Source organism: Syngnathus scovelli, chromosome 16 (genome assembly GCF_024217435.2).
Source record: "Syngnathus scovelli strain Florida chromosome 16, RoL_Ssco_1.2, whole genome shotgun sequence".
Taxonomy (NCBI): Eukaryota; Metazoa; Chordata; class Actinopteri; order Syngnathiformes; family Syngnathidae; genus Syngnathus; species Syngnathus scovelli.
In genome coordinates, this window is record NC_090862.1 from 13160595 (window position 1) to 13177170 (window position 16576).

At 46.3% G+C, this 16576-nt stretch overlaps 1 pseudogene; it reads left to right on the top strand.

Annotated features, from left to right (window-relative positions):
- Positions 1-12784: 12784 nt before the first annotated feature.
- Positions 12785-12992, top strand: LOC125984248 (U2 spliceosomal RNA; annotated as a pseudogene).
- The last annotated feature ends 3584 nt before the right edge of the window (positions 12993-16576 follow it).

Below are 16576 nucleotides of genomic sequence, written 5' to 3' on the forward strand. Positions count from 1 at the left end.
TATTCTATTGTATTGTATTCTGTTGTATTCTTTTGGATTGTATTCACACTAACCCTACTAAAACTTCAGCCCACAAAAACTCGCCTCTGGCGCCTAGCCTCTGGCACTTAGCCTCTAACACTTAGCCTTTAACATTTAGCCTTTAACACTTAGCCTAGAAGGTGAATAAATAGGGTTAAAGGTTGAGTGAAGGGCCCTCGTTTTAAACTACTTTTTTGAAAAGGAGTGGGAACAAGTAAGACGTATTTAATTTATTTAATGGGAAGTAGTAAGACTTATTAAATTTATTTAATCTACTTTTCTTCCCAGGCAAAATTTGATGTGCTGCAATTCCAAATTTCCAAAGTGAATGAAGGAATGAAATCCTTTAAATTATGATTTTGTATAAATACTAGGCATAAACACAAAATCTACGGCACAAAATGGGCAGACTTTACTTGTTTGAAAATGACTGGTTACAAGACAGACTTCTTTAATTTATTCAATGGGAAGAAGACTTATTTAGTTTAATTGATCTATTTTTGTTCCCTGGTAAAATTCGATTTGCTGCAATTCCAAATTTCCAAAGTGAATGAAGGAAAGAAGTCGTTTAAATTATGATTTTGTATAAATACTAGGCATAGACACAAAATCTACGGCACAAAATGGGCAGACTTTACTTGTTTGAAGAGGACTGGTTACAAGACAAACTTTTCTGATTTATTTAATGGGAAGAAGACTTATTTAGTTTATTTCATCTATTTTTGTTCCCTGGCAAAATTGGATTTGCTGAAATTGTATTTTGCCAAATCTTGACTTGAGACCTGATAGGAAGTATTAACAATATACTCGGTGACGGATTAGGCAGTATAATCACATATGTTAACTTCAGTGCCCACACTGTATTTATTTATGGTTATTTGTTAAATCAAGTACTGTTAAACATGAAATAGGAAGTGTTTAACATAAATGTTATGGCTACTCACCATTGTAGCTCGCTCCTGGTCAATGATACTTGTAGCTCGCTCCTGGTCAATGATACGAGCCTCTTCTTGCAGTGGAAAACTTACAGCCAACAAACACCGTGGAACCTAAAGGAAGGAAATTGAACATTAACATTTAGCCTCAACCAACATTCACAGATGTAACGCAACGCAAACTACACAAACGTAAATATTTTTAAACACAATGAGTTGTACTTACCGTGTACGCTCTAGACCAGGGGTGTCAAAGTCAAATGGACGGAGGGCCCAATAAAAAATTTAGCTACAAGCCGAGGGCCGGACTGATCGAATGTTCATTGAATTTTTTTTTTAAATGACGCATGTAGTCTAGTGAACCTAATTGAACCTACTGAAAACCTAACAAATATATTCCAATATGATCAGATTAATAAAGCAATATTTTCTTATGGCTTTGTCAATAATCTTTATTTTTCAACAGACAGAAAAGACAAATTTCCTTTATATAAAAATCCCCATAACATGAACATTAAATGAAAGAAACCTGTATTATTCAAGGCACCACCAGTAACCTATATTTTCTATTTTAGCAAAAGTGAGCTAAATTTACTTCAAAGAAAAAAATAATAGCAATTTTCTATTATCCACTCAACTGAAATATTTTAAAAATATAATTGGATTGAAATACAATAAAATAAAGTGCAGAAATCTGTTAATCAAAAACAACACTTTCCTCAAGGATAAGTAACATGCAGTGAAAAAAATATTAAACTTTAACTTTTAAACTTGAACTGAGTAAAAACACAAACTTTAATCAGACAGTTTTTGATGAAATCCCCCTCCTTAAATGGCCGGGCTAATTTAGCGATCTCTTCTGCCAAAATAAAACTGGCCTTGACAGCAGCCTAGCCTTGTGTTTTGGCTTTTTAGAACAGAGCCTGTCGAGATTTGAGGCCTCGTTTTAATTCCTCGGCCTTCTGTAGCCTTTGTTCCATGTCTATATTCTTGTTTTTGTCCGCGTGTTTCGTTTCATAATGTCTCAGATAATACTCTTTCAGTACCGCCACACTTTCTCCACACAGAAGACACACAGATTTTCCAGCTACCTCCGCGAACATATACTCCGACTCCCACCTTGTTTGAAACCCCCGGTTCTCAGTGTCCACCTTCCTTTTTGCCATTTATGATGGGTATCTGACGACTGCTTTGCTAATAAACACTGAAATCAAGCAGCCTACTGCTCGGTGCTTCAGCGTTGCATTGTGGGAAAATATAGTATTGGTGCGTGTGAAAGATCTGTGGGCTGCCGGCTTGCTGCGGTCTGCGGGCCGGTTCTAATAATAAATCAAGATCATCCCAGGGGCCGTACAAAACCTTCTCGCGGGCCGGATGTGGCCCGCGGGCCTTGACTCTGACATATGTGCTCTAGACGGTCCACTTGCAAGCAGAAAATAAAGATATTTCTGTTGATAGTCGTCGTGTTTGTATCCGTTGTCTCGCTCAAGGCCATTGCGCCCACAGATTTGAATTTTGGTGACAGTTCAGCCTATTGACGTCATTTCCGCGGTGTAATACCCGCATATCTGAAACGGCAAAGTTAAGAGTAGAGTTAAATAAAGTTTTTAATCAACGCAATCATTTACAACCGTTGACCAGTCGAAATAATCGTCGAAATTCGACGTTCCCCCCAAACGCCACACTCACTCGCTTTTCAGGGCAACAAAAGTACTTCTTTTTAAAAACGATGAGTTGTACTTACCGTGTACACTCTGGACGGTCCAGTTGCAAGCAGAAAATAAAAATATTTCTCTCGTTAGTCGTATGTTACCATCCGCTGTGTCTTTGTCAACATTTTCCTACTTCCTGTTGCGAGCCACGCCCACGGATTTAAATTCTGGCGGAAGAGCCCGCCCATTGGCGTCGTTTTCGCGTATAGCAAATCCGATTGGTTGGGAAGGGGGCGCGGTTATGCAGCCGAGGGGTCCTGTGATCGGTGGGATGTAAAGTAGGCGTCGACGTCACATCCGCGTCACGTGACCACGACGTGGCAGACGTCATATAGCAACCGCTGTTTTGTTTAGTAGACTTACAGTTGTTATGCATTGACATAATGGCGCACACTCCAAATGGATTTGAATAAATTAAATAATTCTTCTGCCCACTCCCTTTTAAACAAGTTAACTCTCCCCGCGGATTTGAATTCCGGCGGAAGTTTCGCCCATCGACGTCACGTCTGTCACGTGACCACAACGTGGCAGATGTCATATAGCAACCGCTGTTTTGTTTTCAAAGTCAAAGTCAAAGTCAGCTTTATTGTCAATTTCTCCACATGCCAAAGACACATAAAGAAACCGAAATTTCGTTCCCCCCTATCCCACGGTGACAAGACATGGCTCACAACAGACAAACAAGTAAACAAGTATAACAAAAGCGTGCTGAATAAATAATGAATAAATAACACAACAATAAATAAATAAGTAAGAGGAGCAGAAAAAAAAGGAGCAAGTGCGCGTACAGCAGACATTCCATTTAGTAGATTTACAGTTGTTATGCATTGGCATAATGGTGTGCACTCAAAATAGATTTAAATAAATTAAATATTTCTTCTGCCCACTCCCTTTTAAACAAGTTAACTCTGCCCACGGATTCTAATTTCGGAGGAAGGTCCGTCCATTGATGTCTTGTCTGCGTCACTTGACCACGACGTAGCGACGTCATATAGTAACCGCTGTTTTGATCAGTAGACTTAGTTATTATGCGTTGACATAATGGCGCACTGGTTAGCATGTCCACCTCTTAAGCATGATGTTGCGGGTTCGACGCCTGATCAATGTTAGCCATGGAGTGAGCTGAAGTGCATGGCGCTGAAGATTTGAATCTTTGAAATGCGCTGAGGTCTGACATATCAGGCAGAATGGTTTGCCATCACGTTCAACAAAAAATAGAAACTTTCCCACTCTGATAAAAACGTCCTGTGTTCATCTACATATTTCCGTTTTGCTGTGCATCTTTTCCCTGCCATTTCGAGAGCCCAATTGACACTAATAGTTTACTGGAATGTGTTTGCCCATCCTACTTTGTGGAATTTCACCACATGCGCTTTTGACCAAAATACCAAATTGAACTCAAGTGAAGCCAACACGCACAACCCCCCCCCCCCCCCCCCCCCCCCCCCCACAAACAAAGCGGGAAAAAACGAAGACGTGCGTGTTCCGCCCACGCTGGATTTATTTGCACCTTTGAAAAGACACCGTATTGCCGCAGATGTGGCAAAGAGTACTTTTGGGCATCTGAGACGGAAGGATGTCCAAAGCATCACGTCACCTGCTCTGGTCGGCATGGTGGTGGGACGTTGAGGTCAACCGCTTTGGGGTTGGCTGAATCTTTGGTCGCAGGATGCCACACACTTGAAGACAGAAGCAGAAAAGCAGAGCTAAATGCAAAATGTACTCACCGGTGACTCCAATTTTTTTCCCCCCTGAAGAAATGGATGGACGGGTGGCCCCGGCTGGCCGGTGGGACTCTTGTTATTCTGACCCTTTTTAGTGCGCGTTTGGGCCAACAACCGTTTTTTGTGGTGCTCTCTTCTGGTTCAAGAGTGCCCTGCATGTGAATTTGCCTTTCCTGCCTTCTGATTGGATGAGCGCCGGTGTGACGCGGTGCCTCTGTCACCGTGGCGGGGGGTATACGTCGGCATCGGAGCGTCTGCCAACGTCTGAGACCGGCTGGCGGTGTATCGGAAGTGTCGAGTGCGGTGCCGCTGGAGCTCACTCACCAGCTGGTGTTAGGGCCACAGAATGAAGGCCAAGGGGAAGAATAGAAAGAGAAACAGAAACTTCTCCTCCAATTGTTTGATTTGTCTCTTCTGAGCTTCGATGAATTCTTTCAGCTCTTTGTTCCTCTAGGACGGAGAAATGGAAAGCGGCCTTCAAAAGCCAGTAAGCGTGCAAGTAAGTGCCGGGCTGGCTTTGGGCCCTTACCTGTTGCGCGCTGTGCAGCAGATCCATTCTCTCTTGGAGGATGCAAGCGTCGCGCTCCCTTAACTCGCACATCAGGGCTCGCTTCCATTGGTCCACCGCGCTTCTAAGCTCTTCTCTCTGATCCGCCGTCAGCACTTCATTCACGCCAGCGTGGCTGGCTTTTTCGCCGTCCGTGGCGGGCCAGTCCCGCTGCGGTAGCGCCTCGTACAATATGGCCTCCAGCTCCAGGATCCTCTGGGCCGCAATCCTCGTCCATCAGTGGTCCGGCGGGAGATTTGAGGGCGGCTTACCTTATGAGCCTGGTCCATGGAACGCTTCCTGAAGTCCAACTCTTCATCCAGGTAGCCCTTCTGCTTACAGAACATATCCTAGCACAGCTCAAGGTCAGAATTGTTGGGGCACATTGCCGGAGTTCCCCTTGGCTGATGTCGCGTGTCTGTCTACCTTCTCACTTTCAATGTCCAACATCTACTGTTGAAGTGCTGACTTGGTCACTTTGATGTATTCTAACCACTGAGGAAAGGCTGCTGTCACATAAGCAGAATGCGAGAGCGTGCGTGGACGTGCCCGTTACCTTCTCGGCTAGGGTGAGAAGGGTCCTGGCGTGAATCACGACCACCTGCTCCTCGTTGGTGAGATTCTGCAAGAGCCCAAAGGCACAGCGTCAACAAGCTTCTTTCAGCGCAAAGCCTTCCAAAAGTCACATTTGAGCCGCCGAGTCTCGTGGAGTGCGAACATAAGGAGTTCGACATACACTTACGGCGTTATCGCCCAGGATGTCCAGCTTCTTCATCAGATCACTGATGACGATGTCCGGGGGAAAGGCGCAAGGAGCAATGTAAGGTGTTCTGGGACCTCGGGTTAAGGTTAGGGTTGCGAGGGACGCCTTACGTACGCTCACGCCCTCGGCCTCGCAGTAGATCTGCAAAGGGCTGAGGCTGTCTGGGAAACGGACTTGCAGAAACTTCAAGACGGGGGAGCGCCATTCCCTCTCCTGAAAGGCAGAGGCATGCATCCGTCCGTCCGTCCGTCTGTCACATCTCTGGCCTCAACACGCTTGTGCGAGTCTTCCCACCTCCAGCTCCAGGATGCGGAACTCAAGCAGTTCGTTTTGGTCTCGGATATCCTGGATGTGCTCTTTCAGACGCGCTTCTTCCGCCTCCATCCGCCTGACCTGAAAAGACAGTCAGACCTCATCTGCGGGGCTTCCCGACGGGTGTGACGCCAAGCGACTCCGCCCAGCGCCTTTCTTTCCGTCACCTTTTCGGCCAACTGCTGATTGCTCTGACGCAGCAGCTGCTTCTCCTCCACCCACTTGACATTCTAGAAGAGACAAACGCGTGGACAGCTTTGGAATGTTGTGTCATTTTCATCCACAAATTCTTTGTTTGACTGGAAAATGACATTTGCTTTTCTCCGCATTTTCCCAGCCACGTTCAGGGGGGGGTTGGTCCAGTAATGCCAGACGAATGAGTGACTGAAGAATGTAGCTATTTTGTCTGAGAAAAAGGTGTGCTCATTGATGAGCTTACCTGTCCTTGTTGCTTCAGCGCTGACTCCAGATCTGCTACTCTGCTTTGATAGTGACCCATTTCTACCATCAGCTTTTCTCTGGTCTGAAAGGAGGAGGAGGGAGGCTCCTCCTCCTCCTTTCAGACCAGAGAACACCCGAGGCTGGGTGAGAACGGGGAGGCTGCGACCCGGCCGGGGGTTGCGGGAAGGGGCGCCACCTTGATCTCCTTCTCGGCGTCGTAGTCCCCTCCGCTGGTCTGGGCGAGAAGCGCGTAGGCTCGTTGCAGCGCTTGATATTCTTGCGTCAGCTGGCGGTAGCGAAGCTCCGCCTCCTCATGCACACACCAATGCAACACAGCACTAGTGTTAGGGTTTTCCAGGTTATCTTTATCGTAGGATTATGTTGGAATGCAACAGGTAATAAATACCTTACCTTGTCCTCCTTATCTCAAGGTCGTAAAACATCCCCTGACATGTTTAGACTAGAGGACAAGGGCTTTAGCCAGCCTACCCATACCCCCACTCTGTTTCTCTTAATAAATATCCACGTGCAGGAAGGAGGGCAGATTTCATTCCTGAAGCGAGTGATCTCTCCACCTGCAGGTGTCTAAAAGAACTTGCCTTGTCTCCTGTGTGGTTCTTGCAAAATAAGTTGGAGTGAGCAAATCTCTAACATTTTGGTGCCGAAACCCGGGATCCTCATACCCACCATCTGACCGGCGAAGGAGGACGTGCTGCATTGTCGACAAGCCAGCGTCCATTAGGAGGACCTGGAAGAGAAAGTCCTGGGAAGAGAATTCTTCGCTGGGCCAGCATCTTAGGTCTGCCTTCGTCTGACAGAGGTGGATTGACGGGACCCGGCAGTGCAACGAACCAGGGGACAAGTAAGTTAAAGGCCTGAAGTTGTGTGATTGTGTTGTTGCTTGTGAAACGCGTAAAAAGGAAGAAGTGCACAGGAATAAGTTTTGTGGAAGGAGGGGGTGTTGTAGAGTCCCCCTCTGGATGAGGTGTCTCTTTTGGAGCAGTGGTTCTCAAACTGTTTTAAAATCTCAGTACCTCCGTGAATCATTATTTGACGACCACTGTTCTAGGGAGTACAACCTCGCGTTGGCAGGGCTGGGGACAAGGACTTTTGTCTTTAGTTCCCAGGGAAGGTGGGGGTGTTGTAGAGTCCCCTCACTGGATGAAGCAGCTCCTTTTTTTTAAAAAAAAGGAGGACTTCGCGTTGGCAGGGCTGGGGACAAGGACTTTTGTCTTTAGTTCCCAGGGAAGGTGGGGGGTGTTGTAGAGTCCCCTCACTGGATGAAGCAGCTCCTTTTTTTTTTAAAAGGAGGACTTCGCGTAGGCAGGGATAACTTGCGTGATTGAGTGTGTGACTGGTAGGATAAATTGACTAAGAAGCAGTTCTAGCGTTGATCCACGGCAATAAAACAGGCTAGTAATCTGTCGAAAGGTCAATTTAAACCTGCATTGAGGATCCTCAAAGAAAAAAAATTGAAAAAAAAATGTAAAACCTTAAACTACTGAAATTAAGATGGGAAAAAAGAACGGTAAATATCTTGCTCTGCTCTTCTTTAAAACGAGAAGTTCATGGCAAGTAGATTGTGGTTGAAATCTTCACAAAGAGATGAGAACGAATTCAAGAGACAAAAGCTAGAAAGATGAAAACTGATGCGGTCACAAGTGTTTGTCAGACCAGGAGACAATAAGGCCCCTGTGAGCAGGTGCAAGGCCGCAGCTCAAGCCGCGGCTCAAGCAAGGGGCAAGAGGAGTTTCCGGTCCTATGCAAATCATGTATCGAAATTTAAAAGATCTGAAACCTCTCCCATATGACAGCAAAACATGTCATTGTCAGGTTATCAAAAATCGTTTTAGATTGTTAGAGCCCCTGTCCACACAAGAAGTATGACAATGCTGTTTGTAGGCCCAATTACAAATGAATAGGGATCAAATTGTGTTACACTGAAGTTAAAATATGCAAATCAAGTGGTAAAGAAATGCAACTTGCTTCTAGAAGATAAATAAATAAAAGTAGAATGTGCTGTCCTCGTGTGCATGGGAGGGACCAGCTCATGATCGACCACAGGAAATGGCCAGCCTGTGACGAATCATTGGTGCTGGGAACTACCTTTTGCATGCGAGAGCTGTGCATGTGTGTGCGTATATGTTAAAATGATGAACATTGGCTAAAGTTTTAGTATAAAAAAATTTGCTAGACTGTGGTCTATTCAATTTACACCGCAGAACAGAAACAATTTTGACAGATAAAAATGAAAGAAAAAGAGAGAAATCTGTTTGCGAACAGAAACTAATCCACACTAGTGCATGTTAGTGTCAAGCCCTCATGAGAAATTCGGAGTTAACAAAACAACAGAACATGCTTTCAGGAATTGGGAGAAGCTAAATTGTGAATTTAAGATTTTGCAATGCTACATTTAATAGGAATAATTGATTGGTTGTGTTATAAGATTATGCAAACTTTTAAATGCAAGCTAAATCTGAGAGATTGAGTTCTTCAAATTTAAAAACAAAGAAAAGAAATTCAGATTAATTTGCCAATTGTTTGTTTTAGTTAAGTTTTTTTTGAATTGGTGGATTGTTCTACCAGGAAACCTGAGTTGAAAATGATATATGAATGTTGTGTGGTGAGCTTGGATGAATTGGGACCAATGTGATAGAAAGACTCCTTTTTGGAGACTGCGTGTGAGATGCAAATGAACATTGATGAATGATAGCCTGAATGAAAAGAAATTACAGGTTGAATGGTTGAAGTCGTTGGCGACTACTATAGAAAATTAGTAGAGCGACTTCGATGAAAGAGTGATTTTGAGCAGGTTGAATGTTAGAAAGAAACACATAGCTTTTGGATTGATAATTAACTAGAAGAAAAAAAACTGGAGAACCAGTAACACATGCAGAAGATGTGTGAACTGAGAAATTGAGAAGCGTTTTGGAAAGAAAGTCAACTTAAATGATGATGGAATCGTATGTAGTAAAGAACGCATTCTCCCAAAAAGTTTGTCAAGGTGTGAGGCATGGGCGTTGCCAAGCCTCAAAAAGGGGGGAGTGAGTAGGACAGATAGTGGAAGATAGTAATAATACAACACGTTATGACAATGAATTTTCGAATACATTTGGTGTTATATTGTGGTAATTTTTTTGTTCTGGTGTAGATAGGTTAGCAACACGAGAGATTTAGAGGTTCAAAAGAAAGACAGTTAAAAGAAAACATTTTTGATTTGGACAATTGCAGGCTAACAGGAACATGAGAACGATAAGAACTACGAGGTGGGATCCAATTTCATTGGGGAGATTGAGAATTCACAGCACCATACTCTAAGTCACATTTTTGAGCAAGCATGACAATAACATGTGAGAGGTCAAGACATACAGATCAGGGCTTGATGTGGAAAGCAGACCTCGATGAGTTGATTTTCAATAATGATACTGAAGACAACATACTGTCCGATTAAATTGGAACTATAGATAAAATGTAGCTCAAAAATAGGATGAGTTGCAGGATTTACGATATAAAACCGAGACCGCTGTTATTAGGAGAATTTGAAGTTTGGTAAATAAACGTTACCAGCAAATTGATGGAAGCAGCTACATTTGGAAATAGTCTTACAAGTTTGATGTCCCAGCCTGTCATTCTCAGTGTCAGAGTCCCTGAAACCCAATCCGAGACTTCGCCTGCAGCCGTGAACAACTACAAAATGGTGCCTGGCTCTGAAGCACCTTTGACCTTTGGCGAAGGACAAGAAAAGACTGCTGTTGTGCTTGGAGGAGGACAAGTACACTCCGGAGGACAGACAACATCCTCGGGGACGAGAAAAGACAGTGAAAAGCGGAGGAACTCACAATGATGAAAATTGACTCATTTGAACAATGGACTCATTCAAGAGTGATGGATGGGGTCGCTCTGAAGCAACAACAAAAGAACACCAACTTGAGAGGGTGAAGTGCGGCAAAAAGATATGGACTTGGAGTGTCCGACAACCAAATCGCACTCCTTGCTACGGCGTTCCCAAATTTGGTGAAGCTTGGTTCAAAGTGGAAGGGAGGTTCATTGTGCACTGAGTTTGACAGAACTGAGGAGATTTGATAAATAAATAAATAAAAATTTGAAAAATACGTAGGGCTACAGATTATAATCAGAGATTGAACAGATTTGGATAAAACAAATAGGCTAAAACGGTAGGAAACAAGAGCAAGATCTGATATTTTGGCTCATCAAGCTTAAAACGTAGAGGTCGAGTTATATAAATTCAATGACCCCCGCCTCCCCCGGGACGTGGGAAAAGCTCTGCCGGAGGTGGGAGTTGAAGCTCTTCCTGACAGGAGATTCTGCCAGACGTTCCCAGCAGACCCTCACAGAGTGTTTGGGTCTTCCAGGTCGGACCAGCATCTTCCCCCACCATCGGAGCCAACCCACCAACAGGTGGTGATCAGTTGACAGCTCCGCCCCTCTTTTCTCCCGAGTGTCCAAAACATGCGGCCGCAAATCTGATGACACAACTACAAAGTCCTGGTGCCATTGCCCACGTGAGCATTGAAGTCACCCAGTAGAACGATGGAGTCCCCAGAAGGAGCGCTCTCCAGCACTTCCTCCAGGGACTCCAAGAAGGGTGGGCATAGACACAAACAACAGTCAGGACCCGTCCCCCCACCTGAAGGCGGAGGGAAGCTACCCTCTCGTTCACCGGGGTGAACCCCAATGTGCAGACGCCCAGCCGGGGGGGCAATAAGTATACCCACCACATCTGCTCGACACATCTCACCGTGGGCAACTCCAGAGTGGAAGAGAGTCTAGCCCCTCTCGAGAGGGCTTCTACCGGAACCCAAACTGTGCGTGGAGGCTAGTCCGACTATATCTAGTCAGAATTTTTCTGCCTCGCACACCAGCTCGGGCTCCTTTCCAGCCAGAGAGGTGATATTCCATGTCCCAAGAGCTAGCTTCTGCAGCCGGGGATCAGACCGCCAAGGTCCCTGCCTTTGGCCACCGCCCAGCTCACACTGCACTCGACCCCTTTGGCCCCTCGCACAGGTGGTGAGCCCATGGGAAGGGGGACCAACGTTTCCTTTTCGGGTTGTGCCCGGCCGGGCCCCATGGGCGAAGGCCCGGCCACCAGACGCTCGCCTTCGAGCCCTGCCTCCAGGTGCAGCACAACCAACGTGTGGAAAAGATAATGCGCACGACATTTTTTCTCAAAAGCATGACTTGAAAGAAGGTCCAAACCAGACAAACAGCAGAGGATGGTTTTGATCTATCCACCTCTGGGTTATGGGCCCAGCACGCTCCCGCTGCGCCACTCTGCTGCTCAGTGCTAGCAATTCATCAAGTCCTCTAATCGGCTAACAAGCATTCGGTTCCAACTCGTAACTGGATTCTGACTGTCACTCATTACATTATGAACAAAGCTCAGTCGGGCAGCACTAACCTGGATGCTGGTGGAGAAACCAACTTTTTATCCACTTTCACATTTTATTAGAAATGTCAACAAAATTCAATGTTGAAACTGCAGTTGGTAGGTAGTGTCGCTGAAGCGCTGGATTTAGGCTCTCAGTCTCTACTAAGGCGTGCGTTCAAATCTTGTGTTAGTTCCGCTCTATTCTTCTGGCCTGACTCCTTTTGGCGCAGCCGTTGTACATATGATGACCCTGGAAAGTTCTTGGCAAATTCTCATTTGCCTTTCATGTTCATCGGGTCTACCATTTTAATAGGTATCTACACTGTGTATTTGGATAGAGACTGGTCAAAGGGGACACATATATGCCTCGTGAACTACTACATGCATTACTGCGGATGAAGAAGAGTGAACAAATAAGTCATCAGACAAGTTTGCCGATTTTTTAGTGCCCATTAGAGCAGCACTCTGTTCCGTACTGTAACCTGTTAGGTTTGTTCCCAGTTCTTTATCTTTAATGCTCGATATGCTAACAGTAATTACCAAGAGAAAGCCTTCACAGTTTAACTATTTAATGTATGCCAAAATGATTGATGCACAGCTGTGGAGCCCTTTCTGCGAGATGCAGAAGAAGGTTCCTCTCCCAGCGCCAAGGTTCCTGCTCTTATACTACTCTGGCCGCCTTCCTTCAAGGAGGCGACTGCCTAGCCTGTGTGATAATGTGTGACCTTGTCATCTTAACCGAGAGCGACTTCTACATATGTGCAAAGGGTTTCATAGAGTAGAGAAAGCTAATAAAGCAAGAGAAGTGTTACAGCGATATAATGGCATAGCTCAAGCTCCCTAGCTAATCACATGTGCCAAAGAGGCCTATTCTAACAAACCGTTGGTGAGAATGGGTAGACGGGGAAGCCTGTAAGCGAGTCCCTCACTCGCATACTCCATCGCTTCTCTGCCTTTTGGCTAAGATAAAGTGTAGTATCTGTTCTTGGGTTTGGGGGATTAAGAGAGCTGACCGTAGAAGAGAGAATTTTAACCATAAAAGTGGTGATTTTACCCTTGCTTTTACTAATCAGTTCTGTTTTCATCCCAGCAAGTAAGTTGCTTTTAGAATTGGACCGAGCCATTTTTTACTTCACCTGGAAATCCAAGTCAGAGGGACTGAAGAGGGACACCATGAAGAAAAAGAAAAAAAAACAGAGGAGAAGGAGTCCCGAACTTAAAACTCTTCCTCGGAAGCAGATATGTTGCCCTGCACCTGCGAAGCGCGCTCGTTACACCAAATGCATCGAAAAGCCAAGCAATGACACGATTCTGGATGGGCTCATACTGTCACGGTCGGGTGGTGGAGCATGGAGCAGGACGACCAAGTGCAGCTCGGACCAGGGTTTATTGAAGCAACTCAAAATACAGACTCGGTAAACTGACATGACTTAAACAATAACTTGACTGACTGACCGGGACGTGGAACAAGAAGACAGCAGGACATGACGGCACCAAGACAGGACGACACACCGAACGACAGGAACCAAAACCAATGACCAAAACCAATGACCAAAACCAATGATCCGACAGGGAGAGAGGGGCAGACAGGACTTTTATACACGACAGGTAACGAGAGGCAGGTGGGAACAATCACACTGATCATGGGCACACAGGAGGGGAGGGGCGAGCACACAGACAGAAACCAAGACAGACACATAGTGGAGCAGGGCGAGACGTGACACATACCTCCGGAAACTAAAGCTAATACCCATCGACCAATGAATTCCTGTGTCTTTTAACGCGCCACCTTCTTATTTCTTCACCAAAAAGTTTTTGAAGAACTTTAAATTAGAGCAAGAAAATAGTGACATTTTAACAAGTCACAGATCTATGATCTCTGTCGTACAGCGGGAAGTGGTTTGTCCAGTGCTCGGACCCGCATTCGGCGAGCCCACAACAGTTTGGCACAACGTCAACCACCCCGCCCTCTCGAAACAAACTTGTTGGGACCTGTCGTGGATGGTGGCCCATGATGGCCTCCCAGTCAGGTCCGTTATGCACTCCCGGGGCATATCAGCGCTCTCAACGTGCCCCCGACCTGGCTGTGGCGCCCAGGAGTCAGTGTGGCACCTGCTCAGGTAGTTCATGGCTGCCGTATACCTGTGGGCGACCTGCAGTTCCCGGCAAGGGAAGTGTTGAATGCAGACATCAACATCTCAACAGACCCTTCGCACCCAGGTTGCAGCCTGTTTGAACTACTCCCCTCCGGACGCCGTTATAGAGCTCTGTACACTAAAACCAGCAGACACAGAGACAGCTTCTTCCCCCAGGCTGTCGCTCTGATGAACTCACACCACTCTTAGAGTCTCAGAGTCATTACTGTGCAATAACATCCCGCTTTCCACACCTTTTTTGTTTACACTGTTTGTACTATGTGTCCTCTCTGCATCCATTGCAGCCTGGTCATCCTCGAAGAGGGACCCTCCCATCTGTGGTCTCTTCTCAAGGTTTCTCATTTCCCCTAGCTGGAGTTATGAGTTTTTCCTTGCCCTCTTGGGAGTTTAAGATCAGTTTAAGATCAGGGGATGTTTGAGAATATCTTTCATTTTTCACATGTTGTTGTTAGTCACCTAAATGTTGAACAGAGGCTGTGATTTACCGAAGTCAAATTCCTTGTTTGGCACGCTCAAACATGGCGAATAAAAAACTCTTGAATCTTGAATCTTGAACCTTGTACTCTATGGGGTGAGCCCGTTGAAAATCAAGCAAGAAGACTTTACAAAGCAGTGGCTCACTTTTGCTGCCATCAAAGACGCCATGTGGACTTCCAGAAATTTGCTGGTAAGGAGGCACAGACAGACAAGGAAATGATGGAATTGGGCTAAAATGGTGCACGAAAACAGTGTGTATTCACCTTTATATTTTGCTTCATGTAGCCTTATCAAAATGAATAAAACTTCTCTCTGTATGTGCATTCACGTGTAACATTGAAGGAGGTAGATATTTTGTTTCAATATTTAAATAAATACCATCATTGTCTATTAAGACACTAAAGGTTGATGGAACATTTTTTGTAGGGCTGCTGTGTTTTAACAAGGAAAGACTCATGTGCTTATGGATGAAGACGACTTGTACTTGAGATTGTGCTTGTGAACAGTAAAGAGGAGTGCTTGTGCAATTGACAGGGTTGGTTATTGTTTTTTATTTAAAAACAATATTTTTTGCCAAATTACAATAGACTGGCATGTGCCAATTCAAATGGGTCCCACCAGAAGTTAAACTGCATTGATAAACGAAGCCCCTTCGTTAGTCATCACTTTACCGTGGAGGAGGGGTTTGCACGCCCCAATGATCCTAGCAGCCATCTTGTCTGGGGCTTCATGCCCCTGGTAGGGTCATCCATGGCAAACGGATCCTAGGTGAAGGGCCAGACAAAGCACGGCTCTCACAAGCCCCTTATGAAGAAAAACATAAATGGATTTTGTTTTCCCTCGCCCGGACGCGGGTCACCGGGCCCCACATCTGGAGCCAGGCGTGGAGGTGGGGCTCGAAGGCGAGCGTCTGGTGGCCAGGCCTTCGCCCACGGGGCCCGGCTGGGCACAGCCCGAAAAGGAAACATGGGTCCCCCTTCCCATGGGCTCACCACCTGCCGGAGGGGCCAAAGGGGTCGGGTGCAGTGCAAAATGGGCGGCGGAAAAAGGCAGGGACCTTGGCGGACCGATCCCTGGCTGCAGAAGCTGACTCTTGGGACATGGAATATCGCCTCTCTGACTGAAAAGGAGCCCGAGCTGGGCGTGGGAGGAGTTTGGCGAGGCCATGGAGAATGACTTCCGGATGGCTTCGAGGAAATTCTGGTCCACCATCCGGCGTCTCAGGAGGGGGAACCAGTGCACCGTCAACACTGTTTACACTGGAGATGACGTGCTGCTGACCTCGACACGGGACGTCGTGAGTCGGTGGGGAGAGTACTTTGAAGACCTCCTCAATTCCACCGACACGCCTTCCATTGTGGAAACAGGGCCTGGAGACTCTGAGGTGGACTCTCCAATCTCTGGGGTCGAACTCACTGAGGTAATCAAAAAAGTCCTCTGGGGCATGGCCCCGGGGGTGGATGAGATCCGCCCAGAGTTTTTAAAGGCTCTGGATGTTGTGGGACTATCATGGCTGACACGCCTCTACAGCATTGCGTGGACATCGGGGACGGTGCCTCTGGATTGGCAGACTGGGGTGGTGGTTCCCCTCTTTAAGACGGGAGACCGGAGGTTGTGTTCCAACTATAGGGGAATCACACTCCTCAGCCTCCCTGGTAAGGTCTATTCAGGGGTGCTGGAGATGATGGTCTGTCGGGAGGTCGAACCTCGGATTAAGGAGGAGCAGTGTGGCTTTTGTCCTGGCCATGGAACAGTGGACCAGCTCTACACCCTGGGCAGGATCCTCGAGGGGGCATGGGAGTTCGCCCAACCTGTCCACATGTGTTTTGTGGACTTGGAGAAGGGGTTCAATCGTGTCCTTCGGGAAGTTTTGTGGAGGGTGCTTCGGGAGTACGGGGTGCTGAGCCAACTGATAAGGGCGGTTTGGTCCCTGTATCACCAATACCAGAGTTTGGTCCGCATTTCTGGCAGTAAGTCAGATTCTTTCCCAGTCAGGGCTGGACTCTGCCAAGGCTGCCCTTTGTCACCGATTCTGTTCATAATGGTTATGGACAGAATTTCTACACGCAGCCAAGGCGTTGAGGGGGTCCAGTTCTGGG